The sequence below is a fragment of the Mastigoproctus giganteus genome, chromosome 9, assembly GCF_048544385.1.
Source record: "Mastigoproctus giganteus isolate SK-2022 chromosome 9, ASM4854438v1, whole genome shotgun sequence".
Lineage (NCBI taxonomy): Eukaryota > Metazoa > Arthropoda > Arachnida > Uropygi > Thelyphonidae > Mastigoproctus > Mastigoproctus giganteus.
In genome coordinates, this window is record NC_143583.1 from 222,463,502 (window position 1) to 222,481,897 (window position 18,396).

The 18,396-nt window shown below is 38.5% G+C and overlaps 1 protein-coding gene across 1 annotated transcript in view; it reads left to right on the top strand.

The window, feature by feature from the left end:
- LOC150081130 (focal adhesion kinase 1-like) overlaps positions 1-18,396 on the top strand; it is a 1,307,299-nt gene that overhangs the window by 1,236,405 nt on the left and 52,498 nt on the right. The window lies entirely within an intron of this gene.

Sequence of the window (18,396 nt, forward strand, 5' to 3'; positions counted from 1 at the left end):
AACGGGGGTTTTTTTCGTCCAGAAAACGGGCAAATCGACCAGAGAACACAAGCAATTTACAGAAAATAAATATATGGGTAGATGTAATCATTTTACAGGGGACCCTAATATCATAATTTTTTGTACTACTGTAATAATTTCATAGCCACCTCCTGTTGCTATTGCGGTGAGCTCAAGTGTTGCGAGTATCCACTTAAAACGCCGTGTGACACTAATCATCTCTGCATGAGCAGTTCGTCTCTCCAATAAATTGCGTATTGCAGTAAAAATTGATCTCTCAAAAAATACACGGTTCTCGCGTATTTTTCATCGTGTTTAGTGCAATACCGGAAACCCTGAATATTACCATGGGACCCATACGAAGTGCCACTAGTGATGCTGGAAGTGATCCCAGAGAAAAGTCATGACATTACAAGAAAAAGTTGAGTTGCTTGATATGCACTGTAGATTGAGGTCTGTAACTGCGGTTGACCGCCATTTCAAGATAAATGAATCCAGTGTAAGGACCATTGTAGCTGCAGCTGGCCAGCAGGCGCTAAAACCGTGCACTTTTTCGAAATACCTTTTTATCTCGTATTGAAAATGCAGCTTTTATGTGAGTGCAAGATTGCTATAAGAAAGGCATACCTATAGTCTCTAATATGATTTGAGAAAAAGCGAAGTCATTATATGACAACCTAAAGCAAAAGAAAGGAGAAGGATCTAAAGCTGGAGAATTTAATGCCAGCAAAGGATGGTTTGATAACTGTAGAAAGAGGTTTGGTTTCAAAAATGTCAAGATAACAGGAGAAGCAGCTTCTGCCGACCAATAGGCAGCAGACGAGTTCCCAGACGCCATTAAGAAAATCATTGAGGAGAAAAGATATCTCCCTAAACAGGTTTTTAATGCAGACGAAAGTGACCTATTCTGGAAAAAAATGCCACAAAGCACATTTATTAGTAAGGAAGAGAAGCGAGCACCAGGATTTAAGGCATGAAGGGATAGGCTAAGTCTACTGTTTTGTGCAAATGCAAGGTTTATGATCAGGCCTGCCTTTATCTATAAAGCTGCTAACCCCGAGCCTTGAAGGGAAAAGATAAACACCAGCTGAGCTGCCAGTCGGTTGGTTGAACAACAAGGCCTGGACAATGAGAACCCTTTTTCTGGATTGGTTCCATCGATGCTTTGTTGCCGGCCAGGCTAGCCGGGTGGGTAAAGTGCCTTCCTGGCAACCCAAAGGTCGCTGGTTCGATTCTCGCCTGGGCTTGGATCAAAGTACTGCAAAAACCTTGGGAGGTGCATTATGGCCACAGAAGCCTATGCGCCAACAACTACCAAAAAACAAAAAAGAGGCTTTCTTCCAGAAATCAGGAAGTACTTTGCCAGTAAGGGACTGCCTTTTAAAGTTCTTTTGATATTAGACAATGCTCATGGCCACCCAGAACCCCATGAGTTCAACACTGAAGGTGTCGAAGTGGTCTACTTGCCCCTAAACACAATGTCTCTAATTCAGCCTCTAAAACAGGTGGTAATAAGGACCTTTAAGGCTCATTACACATGGTACTCCATGGAAAGGATTGTCAACGCTATGGAAGAGAACCTCAATAGAGAGAACATCATGAAAGTCTGGAAGGATTGCACCATTGAAGATGCCATCGTTGTTATAGAAAAAGCCATGAAATCCATCAAGCCTGAAACAATAATTCCTGCTAGAGAAAACTGTGTCCATATGTTGTGTATGACTTCACAGGATTTACGACAGAGCCAATCAAGGAAATCATGAAAGAGATTGTGGAAAAAATGCAAAAAGGGTGGGGGGGGTGAAGGGTTTCAAGATATGGAGAAATTCAAGAGCTAACAGAGGAATTAACAGAAGACAACTTGATGGAGATGTGTGCTTCCGAACCAGTGCCAGATGATGAGGAAGAAGCCGTAGAAGAAGTAGCGCCAAAAAAAAAATTGACATTAGACAATCTGGCAGAAGGATTTCGATTATTCAAGACTGCTTTTGACTTCTTTTATGACACAGACCCTTCTATGATGCGGGCACTGAAACTAAAGGAAATGGTGGAAGAAGGATTGGTACCGTATAGTGGAAGAGAAATGAAAGAAGAGAAATTTTTAGAGAAATGAAAAAGCAAAAATGTCAAACAGAAATTACAATGTATTCCCATGAAGTTACACTGAGTGTGCCTGCCTCTCCTTCCACCTCTTCCGCTTCTGCCACCCCTGGGACAGCAAGACCAACCCCCCCTCTTCTTCCTCCTCAACATGAAGACGACAAGGATGAAGACCTTTATGATGATTTACTTCCACTTAATGAATAGTAAATAATCATCATGCCGTACAGTTAATAAACTTATCTGTTGTGTATGTGTGTGAGTGTGTTCATGTGAAAATCTAATAACTTTACGGCAAGAATGCATGAAACGTTTTTGTGTCATAGTGTATACCATATGGCTAGGCTACCATAAAGCAATCATATTTCTGCTTCTTCGTTATCAATACATGAATCGTTATACCTGTAAATAAATATGAATTTCTTTTTCGCATTAAATTTTCATTTTTGATGTCTAGTGTTAGTAATACGTATAATCTACAGTGTTTTGTATAATATAAAACAATATTGATGTAGGTACTGACAGACAGACGAATCATCTTGTAAACAGACGACATAAACTTACAGTATCGATAAATACAATACAGTACTGTAAATGTATTTTCTCTTCCTTATGATTTTCTTAATAACATTTACTTTTCTCTAGCTTATTTTATTGTAAGAATACATATAACATACAAAATACGTGTTAATCGACTGTTTATGTTATCGGTAAGGTCAACAGTAGTCTATTAGTAGTTAAGTTTTTGGAGAGTCAAAAGTTATACGCGGATTTTCGACTGGGTGGGGGATCGGAGTCCCTAACCCCCGCGTTGTTCAAGGGTCAACTGTACACACAGAGTGCACTAACACCCCATGTCCTTGATGCAAAATCAAAATAACAGATAACAAATCATAAGGGCACAAATCATTAATTATTTTATAAATGTCAGTGTTTTGACAGTGGAAAAGCAACATTGTCATATAGCAATCTCATGTAAGGCAAGTTTCCTGAGCACCATGTTCTATCTCAAAAAAAAAAAAAAAAAACAGCTGTACAATGCTAAAATGACAGTTATAAATTAACTTGGGAGTAGTCATGCTGGACCTATCTGGTGACTCATGAGTAAAAGTTAAGTGCACTTTTTTTTTTTTTTTTTAGAGATTTTTTGAAGATTAATGACAAAAACTTCCTCTACCTTTCTAAATATACTTTGTTTTAGTCAGGTTGCTTTTGAAGTGATATTTTATGTTTTTCACAAAGTACCATACAGGTACTTTGTGAAAAACATAAAATGAATGAAAGAACCATACAGGTGCTGTGTGCACTAATTTTTTTTCAACTCGTACAATGTGTCCCATTGTTTGACACAACGATTTCCATTCTGCTTTGTTCCTTTCCTAGAAGAAAGCAGCTTTATAAGTGTAATCCACTTCCTGGAAGTGGTATGATTAGTTTAATCCAGTTTCTTCAAGTAACAACAAATAAAACCTAATAGATTTTAAAAAAAGCAGTATCTGTGCTGTTCTGTTTCAAGGAAACACACCAGTCATTCTCTGCTCTAATCTTTCTGAACTAAATTTCTAAATTTTTTTTTTCGAATCTAAGAATAAAAACTTAAAATGCTCCTCATTCTTAGATTTTTAAGTCTTTCTTGCCTCAAAACATGTGATTGGGAAAACGCACTGAGAACTGTGAAAAGGTTTGTTCTTTCACCAAAATCATTCTTGTAAATATTTTTATGAAGAAGGCCCTAAATATTTATACTTAATAAGTACTTAATGTTTGGAGTTGATAAAAACAATCTTCTTTTTTTCTTTTTTCTTTTTTTCAGAAATCAGATTCTAATAGTTTTATATTTCATTTATTACATAAAATGGTTTTTATTTATCATTTATTTATTTTTTAAAGTATTTTGTGCAGCAGTATTATGGATAGCACTTCTAAACAAAATACTAAGTGAAAAAAGTCCACAAGGCAGAAATATGGGCACATGCGTAAATTTAAATATTCATGTGCTGAATGATTTTATCAAATCTAAAATCAAAGTATCTAATAGTTTCATGTTTATATTTTAAGTAAAGTTTTTTTTTTTTTTCTTAATTTTAAGCAGAATTATGTTTATATTTTAAGTAAAGTTTTTTTTCCCCTTAACTTTAAGCAGAAATATATGTGCATGCATCCACAATATTCAAATTTCCTGCGTTTAACCATCTGTAGTGTGGTGGGATGTCCTACATCCCATCCTAGTTCATTTGTATTTTACCTAATAAATGGTAATAATTTAGATGCTGAGAGTACCTTCTAAATGCTAGTCTTAAATTAATCGGAATAGTAGTAATAATAGTAATATTAATATAATAGTAATAGAAGTAATTATTAATATTATTAATTTTCATTGTTAATTAATTACATTGTATTTAAATGGAAATCATACCCCAGACTAGAGCAGCAAAGCACTGTGCACAAAGTAGCAGGAGTGCTGTGGGTTGGGGGAGAACTGAAGGGGGCTATTCTCCAATACATCACAGCCTAAAAAAAGTGCAACTTGTGAAAACTCTGGCAGGGAGCTAAATAAATTTGGAATAACTTGACCAAAGCGGAGGAAAAATTGCTGAAGTTAAATATAAGGAAGGCACAAAGGGTGGATGGAATCAAGTCGTCTTCTCCATCATGAGGGAGTTTGTTAGGTCCATGGTATAGGCAAGGCAGATAGATTATTGTTCTGCCTTTTGTGCAGTTATATTAGGACTGTCCAGACAATTTCCAGCGGGGGGGACACTGGCCTGCAGTTGTAGGATGTGGGTGCTAACAGTGCAGTACCCCCTAGATATAGTCAGCAATATGGAGCGCTGTATCATGTCAAGTTTCTTTCTATTCGTTGGCGTTATTGCTTTGTGGTACCATATGCTGGAAGCATAGCTGATGATTGGCATAAAGGCAGCCTTATAGAGCAAGGACAGTGTGCGGCATTTAAGGCCCCAGTCTCTTCGGGTGATTCTATTGACCATGGCCATGTAATTTCTGATCTTTGTTTGGGTGTATTTTAAGTAGGGAGTGATTGTCAGGTTCCTGTTCAGGACAGTCCCCAGGTGCTTCATTTTCTCTGTTAGGCGGGATTGTTGTTCCCTGTATTTTTATTTATGGGGGCCTCCTAATATTTAGGTTCCCTTTGAGCAGTAAGGAGCTAGTTTTTGTTGATGAAATGTGAAGGAAGTTATGATTTTCCCATTCCTGCAGGGTAGTGAGGGCTCTGTTGGCCATTGCTTCTAGTTGTTGTTGAGAGTCCGCTGCGAGGGTGAGTACCAGATCATTCGCATATGCCTGTGAATGTACGTTTTGAAGATCGTAGTTTAGGAATTCATCTAGGTACACCAATGCTAGGAGTTTGGTAAATAAATTTGATGAATTTGAGGTATTGCTCAAAACATCAAAGGCAGATATTGTTGGGATATCAGAGACGTGGTGTCACACAGATATAAGTAATGCGGAACTGGAATTTGGGGAATACAATGTGTATAGAAAGGATAGACAGGACAGGAGGGGAGGAGGGGTTATGCTATTAGTTAAGAAACACATAAAGTCCAAGGAAGTGAAGCCAGTCGACATCGAAGGACAGGGCAGTGTCGAGTCAGTTTGGTGTGACATAAGCATGGGGAAATCAAAATTGAGAGTAGGAGTGTGCTATAGGCCTAATGACTCTGATGAGTATAATAAGATGTTGTACAGGGAAATAGAGTGGGCCAGTAAATCAGAGAGTCTTATAATGGGGGACTTTAATTTCCCAGATATTGACTGGAATTTGTGGGTTGGTCACTCGCACACTAGCAAGGCTTTTGTGGATTTATTGGATGATTGTTTTCTACATCAGCATGTTCGTGAGGCAACAAGAGGGAGCAATACTCTTGATCTGATTATCAGTAGTGATTCTTCATGCATTAAGAACCTGCAGATAAATGAACCACTAGGTGGCAGTGATCACAGTGTGTTGAAGTGGGATTTACTCAAGGAGGTAACTACCATCAGAGGTAAAGGGAAGGGTTTTTGTTTTCGTAAAGGCGACTATGATGGTCTGAGACAGTATTTAAATTCTATACAGTGGGACCAACTGATGATGTTACCAACAGCAAACTCAAAATGGGAAGCATTCAAGGAACTAATCTTGGAGGCTACCAGGCTTTACATACCAACTAAGAAATATTGTTCAAGGTTTAGGCCTAAATGGTTGTCAGATGAACTAATGAGACATGTGGCAGAGAAGAAAAATGCATGGGATACATACAAATTAATGGGTGGCATGGAAGCCTATGATAGATATAAGTTGGTCTGTAACCAAGTCACAAAGGAGATTAGGCAGGCAAAGGCAGACTACGAAAAATCCTTGGCAAAGGATGCAAAGAAAAACAGAAAAGAGTTCTTTACATACTTGAACTCGAAAAGGAAAGGGATGAATCAGATTGGTCCACTGGATATTGATGGTTCAACAGTTGAGGATCCTGCTCAAGTGGCTAACAATCTAAATGAGTATTTTGCATCTACATTCACGCATGAGGAGTTATTCAGGAAGGAGAATGATGTAGGTAAAGTAAACATTGGCAGTGAGCTGGATGATTTTGTAATAACTGAGAGGAAAGTGGAGGAGAGATTGTTGAGGATAAACATAAAAAAGGCACCTGGGGTGGATGGGATCTATCCAGTTATATTAAAGGAGGCAGCAAAGGAAGTAAGCAAACCCTTAGCCATAATTATGAGAGCTTCCTTGGACTCAGGGGAGGTACCTATGGACTGGAGATGTGCAAATGTGACCCCAATTCACAAAGGAGGTTCAAAGGCTGACACAAGTAATTATAGACCTGTTAGTTTAACTTCTGTTCCAGGTAAATTAATGGAGGCACTGGTTAAAGAAGCACTGCAGGATCATCTAGACAAGAATTCAGTTATAGCTCAGACGCAGCATGCTTTTGTTAAGGGCAGGTCTTGCCTGACCAATTTGATTGGATACTATGATGTAGTCACAAAAGAACTGGATGCAGGGAATAACTTTGATATTATATATTTGGATCTTAGAAAGGCTTTTGATACTGTTGCACATGGAAGACTGCTGCACAAATTGGAGCAGTGTGGCATTGGAGGCAAATTGCTGCTATGGATAAGGGGATGGTTGAGTGGCAGAAGACAGAGAGTGGTAATCAATGGACACTGCTCAACGTGGACTAATGTTATTAGTGGAGTTCCTCAAGGTTCAGTGTTGGGTCCGTTGTTGTTTTCGGTGTTTATGAATGATATTGATGATGGGATATCAAGTTTAATGTCCAAGTTTGCAGATGATACAAAGGTTGGCAGGGTCGTTAAGGACAATACTGACGCTATGCTGCTGCAACAGGATCTGGACAGGTTGAACAGATGGGCTGAGAGGTGGCAAATGAGGTTTAACATCGACAAATGTAAAGTGCTGCATATGGGAAACAGTAATCCCAGAGCAACGTATCAACTCTGCGGTACTACACTGACAGTGGTGGAGAATGAAAAGGACCTGGGGGTAATTGTGCAGGCAGATATGAAGTTCTCTGAGCAGTGCAGACGAGCTGCAAGAGTAGCTCATGGTGTCTTATCAATGATATACAGGAGTTTTTCTAGCAGGGATAAGGAGGTGATTATTCCCTTGTATAAGGCAATGGTAAGGCCACATCTTGAGTACTGTATACAGGTCTGGAGGCCTCATTTCAAGAAGGATGTAGAGCTGCTGGAACGGGTACAGAGAAGGGCAACAAGATTAGTAAATGGAACAAAGGGTTGCTCTTACGAAGAAAGGCTTAAGTTTTGCAAATTACAGAGTCTGGAGACTAGGCACCGGCGAGGTGATCTGATAGAGGTGTATAAGGCTTTGAATGGTTTGAGCATGCTCAATGCCAATGGGATTCTTCATCTTTCTCAGAATAATCACCTCAGAGGGCATAAATTCAAATTGAGGAAGGACGGATGTCGGATAGATGTGCGGAAATTTGCCTTTGGCCAGCGGGTGGTTGGTTGGTGGAACCGACTTCCATCACTGGTTGTTGAAGTTGATAGCCTAAACAAATTTAAAGCTCAACTGGACAGGTATTTCGAACGAACGGAGGGGTGAAATGGGAGTGGGTTTTTTTTTTTTTTTTTTTTTGTTTTTTTTGGCTGATGCTGAATAAGCTTGCTTTCTTGCATCATATGCCTCTGCTAATGCTAATGCTAATGCTAATATCCCACAGGAGGAGCCCTGTGGACAACCTCTGTGGACCTGTCGCGAGACCTGTCTGTAGGGAGTTCTTACTATGATTTTCTTCTGAAAAAGGTAGCTTCGGATGCAGTCATAAAGGTTCTTTGGAAGGTTGGTGGTGCAGAGTCTGCCGAGGATGCTTGACCACCAAAGTGAGTCAAATGCCCCAGAAAAGTCAATGGAGATGACTAAAAAGTATTTTTTATCCATGTTTTGTGCGACTGTGATGATCATTTTTCAGAGCATCCACTGTGGACAAGCCTTTGCGGAATCCATATTGGTTTGGAGATTGAAGTTCGGCTTAGTTATAATGGTTTTCAATACATTGGCAAGAAGGGGAGGAGATAGAAGGACCATCACCTCCACCCCCCCCACCTCCCATCAGGGAAAGGGAAGAAAAAGTGGTCCAGGCAAGGGTGCCGGCTCACATCGCCAATAAGGCTAGTGTGCAGAGAGGCTCTGCAGTTTCTTCAGTTGGTGGAATATCATTTCTGGGACATTGTCCTGCCTGAGGTTTCCAAAAATCCAATTCATTTTGTAGGAATTCGTGGGTTAGGATCCCATCCGAGGTTATTTAGTTTAGTGAGTTGGGCGTGCATTTGTGATTTTATTTTGGTCCTGCTATGAGACCGGATCCCTGTGGGTTTTATTTGTTCTGGTGGTCCTTAGTGGTGTCAAATTGTTTTTCAGATTATGGGCAGCTTTGATGGGTACTTGCATTCTCTTCATTACGTTGGTTGCGGCTGGGGGAAGGTTCGTCTTCTGCTGAAAAGGTCCTGAGCAAATTTTGTTAGCGCTTTGTAGCTGTCTTCTTCCAGGATGAGGTGTTCCTGGTGTGAAGTGTGAAGCAAGTTTCAGTGATGAGTCGGCAGCGTAGATCTTCATACAGGTGGAAGTGATACATGATTTAGTATCATGGCATCTAGGATATGACTTTGTTTGGTCACAGTGGCAGAGAGGAGTGTCACTGAGTCTGATTCCTGATAACTTGTGTCTGATGCACCATGTCCGGTGAGTAGGTATGTGACCAAGAGTCCTGGAGAGAGCCAGGACTCCTGGCTATTTTGAATTATCGGCACGAATTTCTGGGTGATTTCACCTTTGATTGAGTTTTCCCAGTGGGTTTGCCAGGTCTGTTGGAGATGCAGTGTGAGTCGCATCTTTTCCATTTTAGGGTCATTGGCTAAGTCAATCATGTAGTTCAGACAGGTGGACGTTTTTTCTTTGGTGAGGTGGTGGTGGAGTATGCAACGAACAATCTCCAGGGCGAAGGCACCCATAAGGACCTGCAGCGTGTGAGTACTGACCGTCTTGCAGGCTCTGGAGATCATTAGCTGAGTATATCTTTGTATCGTCTAGTGTATTCTTCTGTTGATCGCGGTGGTCGCTTTGTGGTACCAGACCCTAGAGGTATATGAAATGGCTGGCAGGAATACTGTTGTGTAGAAGAGGAAGAGGGTAATTTCCTCAAGCCCCAGTCCTTATGGGTGACTCTTGCAAAGAGTGCAGAATAGTTTCTGATTTTATTCCTGATGTATGTCAGATGTGGTGTGAAGGATAGATTCCTATCGAACATGACTCCCGGATGGATGTTTTAATTCCATTGCAAGTTTGACGGTTTTTCCCTGGACTTTGATTTAGGGAGGTCTCCTAATATCTAGGTTCCCCTGATTAGGATTGAACATGTCCAGGTTGGGGAAATTGTGAGGTTGTTGTTGTCAGCCCAGTTTTGCAGGATAGTGACCACTATTTGCAGAGTTCTCTAATTGTGCTCGGGTGTCCTCAGCAAGCATCAGAATGAGGTCGTCTCATATGTCTGGGATGTGACATTTCCAAGGTTGAGATTTAAGAAGCCGTTTAGGACGACATTCCAAAGAAGAGGGACCAGAACCCTGTGGGCATCCTCTGTGTATCGGTCGTGATACGGAGCAGTATGGAGTAGTGACTGTGACTAACCTGTCTGAGAGGTATGTATTGATGCATTTGTATAGATTCGCTGGCAAGTTAGCCTCCCAGAGCCTCCCAGATGCTTGGTCACCAGAGAGTGTCAAATGCCCCAGCGAAATCTATTGCGATGACGAGGAAGTACTTTCGATTGGTCGTGGTTGCAGCGTTAACAATATTTTCTAATGCATCTACGGTGGAGTGTCCTTTTCTGAACCCGAACTGATTTCGGGGTTGAAGTCCTGCATTTGAGTAGTGGGTTTCTAGGTGTTCTACCAGTTTGCTCAGTAGGATCCCGGGAGGCCCTGTCACTTTGTTGGATTTTTGAGGATGAGCCGAAGCTTTGTCGTTTTCCAGGTGTGGGAGAAATTGCCTTCTTTTAGGCACTGGTTAAATAAGTTTAATATATTTTCTGGGATAGTCTCAACTGCCTTTTTTATGATTTCCAGTTCTAGTAAATCTGCGACTGTGATTTTCTGTTTCTTAGTTTGGCGGCTGTAATGTCCAGTTCGATCCTGGTGAAGGGATCCTCCTCCTCGGTTGTTGTGTAGGTACTATTTCTTAGGCAGAGTGATTGTTTGTTCTGGGATGGTTGAGTTCAGGTGTTTCTGGAACATGGCATCTAGGATATTATTGATGGATTCATGCCACATTTTAGTGTACTCCCCTTATGGCTTCTTGGATGTGGGGATGACTTTGCCTTTCGGGACACCCCCAAAGCGTCAGCATCCCAGGTAACCGCCCAGCTTCCCCTTAGCTTGGGCCGGACCTGGATGCTCTACAAAAAGCAGTTTTAACAGAGAAAGAAAAATGGTGAACAATTTTAAAAATCATTCTGGACACAATATTATTTTGTGAAAAAAATAGTCTTGTATTAAGAGGTTCAAATGAGATAGTTGGGAATCCAAAAGCTGGAATATTATTGAACTTATAAGTCATAATAATAATAATAAAGAACTAGCAGAACAAATTTCAAATTGTCATAAATGAACTGTGAATTATTTATTGTGTAAAATTCAAGACTAATTTATATGATAAATTGGAAATGAAATTCAGGCCAGTATTATTTCAAAAATTAAAAAAGCCAAGTATTCCTCCTTGTTAATTGATTGCACACCCGATTTATCACATCATGAACAAATGTCCCAAATAATTAGATATGTGCAAATCATTGACAGAAAAATATCAGTAGAAGAGAGTTTCATTGACTTATAAGTTCAATAATATTCCATGACAGAAATTCTTACCAAATTAGAAAAGGACGGACTTGACATTAAAAATGTAATGGAGCTGGGATACGATAATGGGGCCAGTATGGTGAGAAAATATAAGGTATACAGTCATTAAGTAATACAAATGAATTTGCCATGTTTGCACCATAGTGCAAATGTCTTCAATAACGTCTGGGATAATAATTTTTTTTTTTTTTTTTTTTGGCATTGTTCAAAAAGAATACTTAATTTTTTTTTTTTCTGGTTCCACTAGTCCCAGGGAAATTTTAATGAATACTTTGAAGATTCACTTAAAGGACATACAGATACAAGATGGTCATCCAAAGAACGAGCTATAAAAATTTTTGTTCTTAAAAATAATAAAAGTTCATGAAGAGCCTTAATTAATAATGAATTTACTTCTGCAAATGCAGAACTATCAGTATTGCTCTGTCTGCTTTTACAAAGAGAAGATTATGAAGATTGGTTATATGAAATAAAATTCTTCATAATATTGACTGTGAAAATAAAGAAATACAAGCTACAAAGCTTTGTATACACAACTCTTCCAAATTAATAAGTGGATTGATAAAAAATCTCCAAGAAATATGGGAAAGTGAATTTCAAGATATTTTCGGATATGCTGCTACCACAGTAGAAAAAATGGATATACAGTATACCAGTTATGTTTCCAGATGAAAGAAAAAAGAATGACACTTTACACTTTACTACACTTAATCATCTGTTCAGATGATTTAAATTTATCTGCCAAACAACAATTTTATATTGAAATTAAATGTTTTGGATGTTCTTATGAATGGCTTAAGCACTAGATTTGAAAAACTGAATGCTATTTCTTCAGATTTTGATTTTATATTTAGAACTTCACTTGCATTAATTAATAAATCTGACTTGCACAAGGCTGCTCTTGACTGTGTATTAAAATACAGCAAAGATTCAAATGCATCAGATATTTTGATGGATATTTGAAAACTCATTTTATCAGTTCTGCAGGATATAAAATCTGTAACCCCATTACAACTTCTCCAGTTCATTCACGAGTATTGTCTAATAGAATTTTATCTAAATATAGAAATAGCGCTATGAATTTTTCTCACCCTGCCTGTAACAGTAGGTTCTTGTGAAAGGTCCTTCAAAGCGAGAAAAATTCAATTAAAATAATACACCTTCATTGCATATTTTAAGTTTACATTATAATTACTGTATTTTGCAATATTTTGTTTCTGTGATTTTATACTAGATATATAAACATAATAAACATAAATTATCTGGTTTTCTAATTTCTTTGCAGTTATATATACCTTCTTTGTAGTTTATGTAGAATTAAATTCTCTGTAGATATAAACGAATATTTGTAAGTTTCTTTTTTCTTTGATATTTTTGTTTTGTTGTATTCATTGTATTATTTAAATGATTTTACAAATTCAAATTATTATATGAGGGCCACCCATATATGTATTTTGTCTGTAAATTGTGTATGTTCTCTGGTCGACTTGCCTGTTTTGCTGGACGAAAAAACTCCAGTTTCTGGTGGAAAACCTTGCCATCTACGCCTGAGACTGACCTACTCAGCCACGGTAAATTATTTTACAGTATAGTGCTAAAGCCTCGGGTTACATAAAGAGTCTAACTAATGTAGAAGTTAGTGCAATTGCAGCATTTCTGTACATAGCCAACTACTTAAGTAGTTATAAATTGGCATCATTAAGTATATCTCATATTGTGAATACCTTCACAACGCGTTGCCATGATATTGCACAACCTTGAATAAGTAATGCTTCACCGTAGGAGAAGACTATTGTTACTTATTCTCAGCAGATACCATCACTCATACAGCACCGTTTTGGAGCTTATTGGCTCCTCATCAGTTGCAATGATGACAACCCATTTGGGAAGTATAAATCCACAATATGAGAGATGCCTGATGGCATGGAGTAATTTATATTACAGTATAGATTAGGGCTAAAGCTCAGGTTACGTAAAGAGTTTAACTAATGTACAAGTTAGTGCAATTGCATCATTTCTGTACATAGTCAACTACTTAAGTATTTATAAATTGGCATCATTAAGTATGTACAAGCATTAACTTGTACATTAGTTAAACTCTTTACATAACCTGAGGCTTTAGCCTTAAACTATACTGTAATCTAAATTACTCCACACCATCAAGCATCTCTCATATTGTGTATTTATCCTTCGCAATTGGGTTGTCATCATTGCAACACTAGGATATCTGCCCACCCACTGATGAGGAGCCAGTAAGCTCAGAAATGGTACTGTATGGGTGATGCTATCCACCGAGAATTAGTAACAATAGTCTTCTCCTATACTGAAGCATTACTTATTCAAGATAGTGCAATATCATGGCAACTCATTGTGAAGGTATTCACAATGTGAGATATACTTAATTGATGCCAATTTATAACTACTTAAATAGTGGGCTATGTACAGAAATGATGCAATTGCACCATTTCAGGGGCGCCAGGAAGACATGTTGCCTCCGGGTTTTGATGACCCTAGATATGCTACTGAATGATTGACTTCCTGCATATAATGGGAGCATACTAATAACACTTTTGTCTCAGGCATAACATTGCCTAGTTCCGGCTCTGACACCTTTAAAGGTTGGTTGAGTGGGAGAAGACAGAGAGTGTTAATCAGTGAACACTGCTCTTTATGGACTAATATTATTAGTGGAGTCTCCCAGGGTTATGTTTTGGGCCAATTGTTGTTTTGTACATTTATAAATGATATTGATGAAGGTACGTCAGGCTAAGTGTCGAAGTTTGCAGATGATACAAAGGTTGGCAGGGTTATTAATAACAGTACTACTGCAACAGGATCTAAAAAAGTTGGGTAGATGAGCTGAGCGGTGGCAACTGAAGTTTAACATTAACGAATGCAAAGTACTGCATATGGGTAGCAGTAACCCCAGAGAAATGTACCAACTATGTGGTTTTACACTCAGGGTAGTGGAGAATCAAAGAGACCTGGGGTAATTGTCCACTCAGATATGAAATTTTCTGAGCAGTGCAGACAGGCAGCCAGAGTAGATCATGGAGCCTTGTCAGTGATATACAGGAATTTTTGTGAGCAGGGATAAGGAAGTGATTATCCCCTTGTATAAGGCAGTGGTCAGCCAACACAACTTTGGTGTTGCTTACAGATCTGGAAGCCTCATTTTAGGAAGGATGTAGAGTTGCTAGAACAAGTAGAGAGAAGGGAAACAAGGCTGGTGAAGGGAACAAAGGGGTGCTCTTGTGAAGAAAGGCTTAAGTTCTGCAAATTGCAGCTTCTGGAGACTATTTCACCTAGCCCCTGCAAGACAGATTGTGGTGTACAAGACTTTGAATGGATTAAGCAGGCTCAATGCTGATAGGATTCTTCCTCTTGCTCAGATTATGAACCTTATGGGGCATAAACTCAAACTGAGGCAAGACAGTTATCGAATAGATGTGCAGAAATTTGACTTTGGCAGGCGAGCAGTTGATTGCTGGAAGAAACTTCCATCTGTCGTTGTGGAAATTGATAGCTGAAATAAATTCAAGAAAGAAGTGGACAATCTTTTGGAGTGAATAGATGGGTGAAATGGGAATTATTATTATTATTTTTTTTTTTTGGCTTGCTTTCTTGCATCATATGCCTGTGCTAATGCTAATTATGAAATGATTATTTCCCACAGATGTTCAGTAAAACATTGCTTGGGTCACTACATATAAAATATAGACACACTCGCGAGTGTGTGTTCTATATGCATATACTAGATCATTTAATAGTGTAGTCAAATGAAATAGATGAAAGTTGAAAAAATAAAAGAAAACCCAAAAAATCACAGTTTATATAGCTCTATCATCTTATATGATTCAATTAACTGAAATTGTGATTCTAAAAAAAAAGTGTTTTACACACTGCAACATGTAAAGGATTCGGATTTTCAAGTTTTGATTTAATAAAACGGCTGTTTCAGTTAACCAGTGATTTATTTTAAGGGAAACATACTGTATTATTAAATTTTAATTTTTTTTTTTCTGCAGCTAAAAACTATGATCAAATGAAGTAAATAATTCTGCTGTGTAACCATTAAAACCCTTTCATATACCCCTGGTCATAAGCATACTACACTTTGGGAAACATTGTCTTAAGTGATTTCCTCTCTGTTTTTAAGTTTGTTTCTACTTAATACAGATTATCTTGAACTCTAAAAGGATATATTCCCATCTGTTAATTTTTTTTGTATTTTCTAATAACAGTACTTATTTTTATATCTATTTTTTTTTTTTTTTTTTTTATGAAAACCCCAACCACGAGAGGTATTAGAACCTAATGTGCATGTGTTGGAGGTTGAGAAGATTAAAGAAGATATTTGTTGACAGTAGACTTGAACTTCTGTAGACTGTAATTTTCAGTCTTCTGGAAGGTGGTTCCAGAAAATGGCAGTTGAATGAATAAACAAGGAAGATTAAAAGTTGGTTCTGTGAGTTTGAAGATGGACAGTAAATGGGTGTTGGCTGGTGGCAGCACATGCTAGGACTGTTTTGAAAGAGAGAGAGTGGGAATTATAGAAGGACAATGCCCATGGAAGTATCTGTAGAAAAGGCATGCAGCAGAAACAACCTTCTATGAGACAGAGTGGAGAGACTCTTGTTAGCAATGAGTGATTAGTTAACCTAACAGCCCTCTTCTGAATGGAATCTAGAAGCTTGAGGGAGGTTTTGGGGTCACCGCCCCAGATGTGGGAACAATATTCCATGAAAGGGCAGATTTGCGATTTGTACAGAGCGAACAACTGTTTGGAAGAAAAGTAACATTGAGAGCAAAAGAGAAAACCAATTTTTTTAGATGCGGAGGAAGAAATATTTGTAATGTGCTAGTGCCAAGAGAGATTAAAGCCAAGGTAATCCAAAAAAATAGAGATAAGACAGGACTGAGTTTTAGAAGGATTGAAATCAACTAAGTTGTCTTTGCGCCACTAGAGAATTACCTGGGGATGGCATTTAAGGAATTAGGATATTCGAGAAGTTGAAGCTGATTGAGCAGGGCAAGGTTTCTCAAACTGGAAAGTGGAATACAATGTGCTATCATCAGCAAAACTATGGATAGGATTTCCTGTCAATGGAAGAGGGTCATTAATGTACAAGAGGAAAAGAGTGGGGGGAAAGAACTGAAACTTGGGGGAAACCAGCATTACTGGAGAAGTTAAAAGAGATGTACCATCACCCTCGGTGAGCAGTATGAGAAAACACTGGATAACCTATTACAAAAAACAGTTACCAAACCATAAGATGCAAGCTTGTTTAGAAGATCTTTATGCCATCGAAAGCCTTTGAGATGTCAAGAGCAAATGCTTGTGTTTCTTCGAACTTTTCCATTGAATTTGTTCAGATCAGACAGAAGGTTTCCAGATAGTTTAAGATTTGGCAATTAATTGAATTCTCCATTAATTTAGGAAGTGTAGAAGTAATTGCAAAGGGACGATAATTGGATGGGAGGGATTTGTTACCCTTTTTAGGAAATGGCTGGATATAATCAAATTTCTAAGCAGAAGGAAAAACACCTTTGGAATAAGATAGTGAAAAAAGGCAGCAAAGAACAGGAGTAAATTCAGGAGCACAGGTTTCGAGAACAAGTGGAGAAATACCATCAGGATCTAGAGCTTTCTTAGCATCGAGATTCTTCAAAATCCCTGACATCCTTTTGATCGAAGACCACAGGAGGCATTGATTAAGGTGTGCTGGGAATAGTGGGGTCTTTTACTAAGATCATTAATAAATGAGTTGAAATAAAAATGGGATGCTAGCAGGTCAGCTTTATCCTTAGCTGAAGTGACAACAGAACCATCTGGTTTGGACAGAGGTGGGAGCAGAGATGGGCAAAAGTTGCAACCAATAGCTTTGGCAAGAGACCAGAATGCTCAGCTACCATTAGGGCAAGAAGCAAGTTTTCTACTCTTAACCTGTTCAAACTCTAGTTTGGACTGATTAATAACTGCTTTACAATTGTTGCTAGCTTTGGTGTAGGCAGAAAATGAAGCTGAAGAATTAGAAACAAGCCAATTATGATATGCAACATTCTTCTCTTGAACAGCCTTAGAACATTTATTGGAAAACCAAGGTTTAGGTAAAGGATGAGATTTTAAATTGGAGTGTAGGATAAAGGATTCCATTCCTGCAAGAATAATTTCACTGACACGATCTGAGAAAATGTTGACATCAGAAGTTTTGAAACAGTAATCTGATCAAGGAAAAGAATAAAAGAAATCGTGCAGGTCATCCCATTTTGCATTCTTGTAATGCCAAACAATATGAGGTTGGGAATAGCCAAGAGATAAAGGTTCCATTGGAGAAGAGACAATCACCAAGTTATGATCTGAGGTTCCTAAAGGACCACTCACTTCGACCGTGTACTTAGAACCGTTGTTTCTGAGAAAATGTTCAAGCATGTTGATTGTATGGTAAAATTGTCCAGTATTCTGGTAGGTAAATGGACAATCTTTATGAGGTCATTAGTAATTGAAAAAGCTTCAGCATCTCGACCATCTGGGTCTGTGTGACTAGAAAATGGAAGCCAGCTGGAGTTAGAACATTAAAATCACCAAGGAAATTTATCTCACTGTTAGAAAAGTTGGACTGGAGAAAGTCCTGTCAGATAGTGACTGGAAGGAGTCTGAGTAGTGTGAAAGTGGGAGGGGGGGGGCATTTTCAATGCCACGTTATGTCAAGGATCTGGGTATATTCTTACCACGTGTACGCCACATCCAAAAATTTCATTACTTCATACAGCATGTACCACCCACCTTTTCTTACTATTCAAAACACCACAAATTGTCACACTAATAGAGTAAATTTATCTATAAAAACATCTAAACCGCCCAAACACTTCCTAATTTATTTC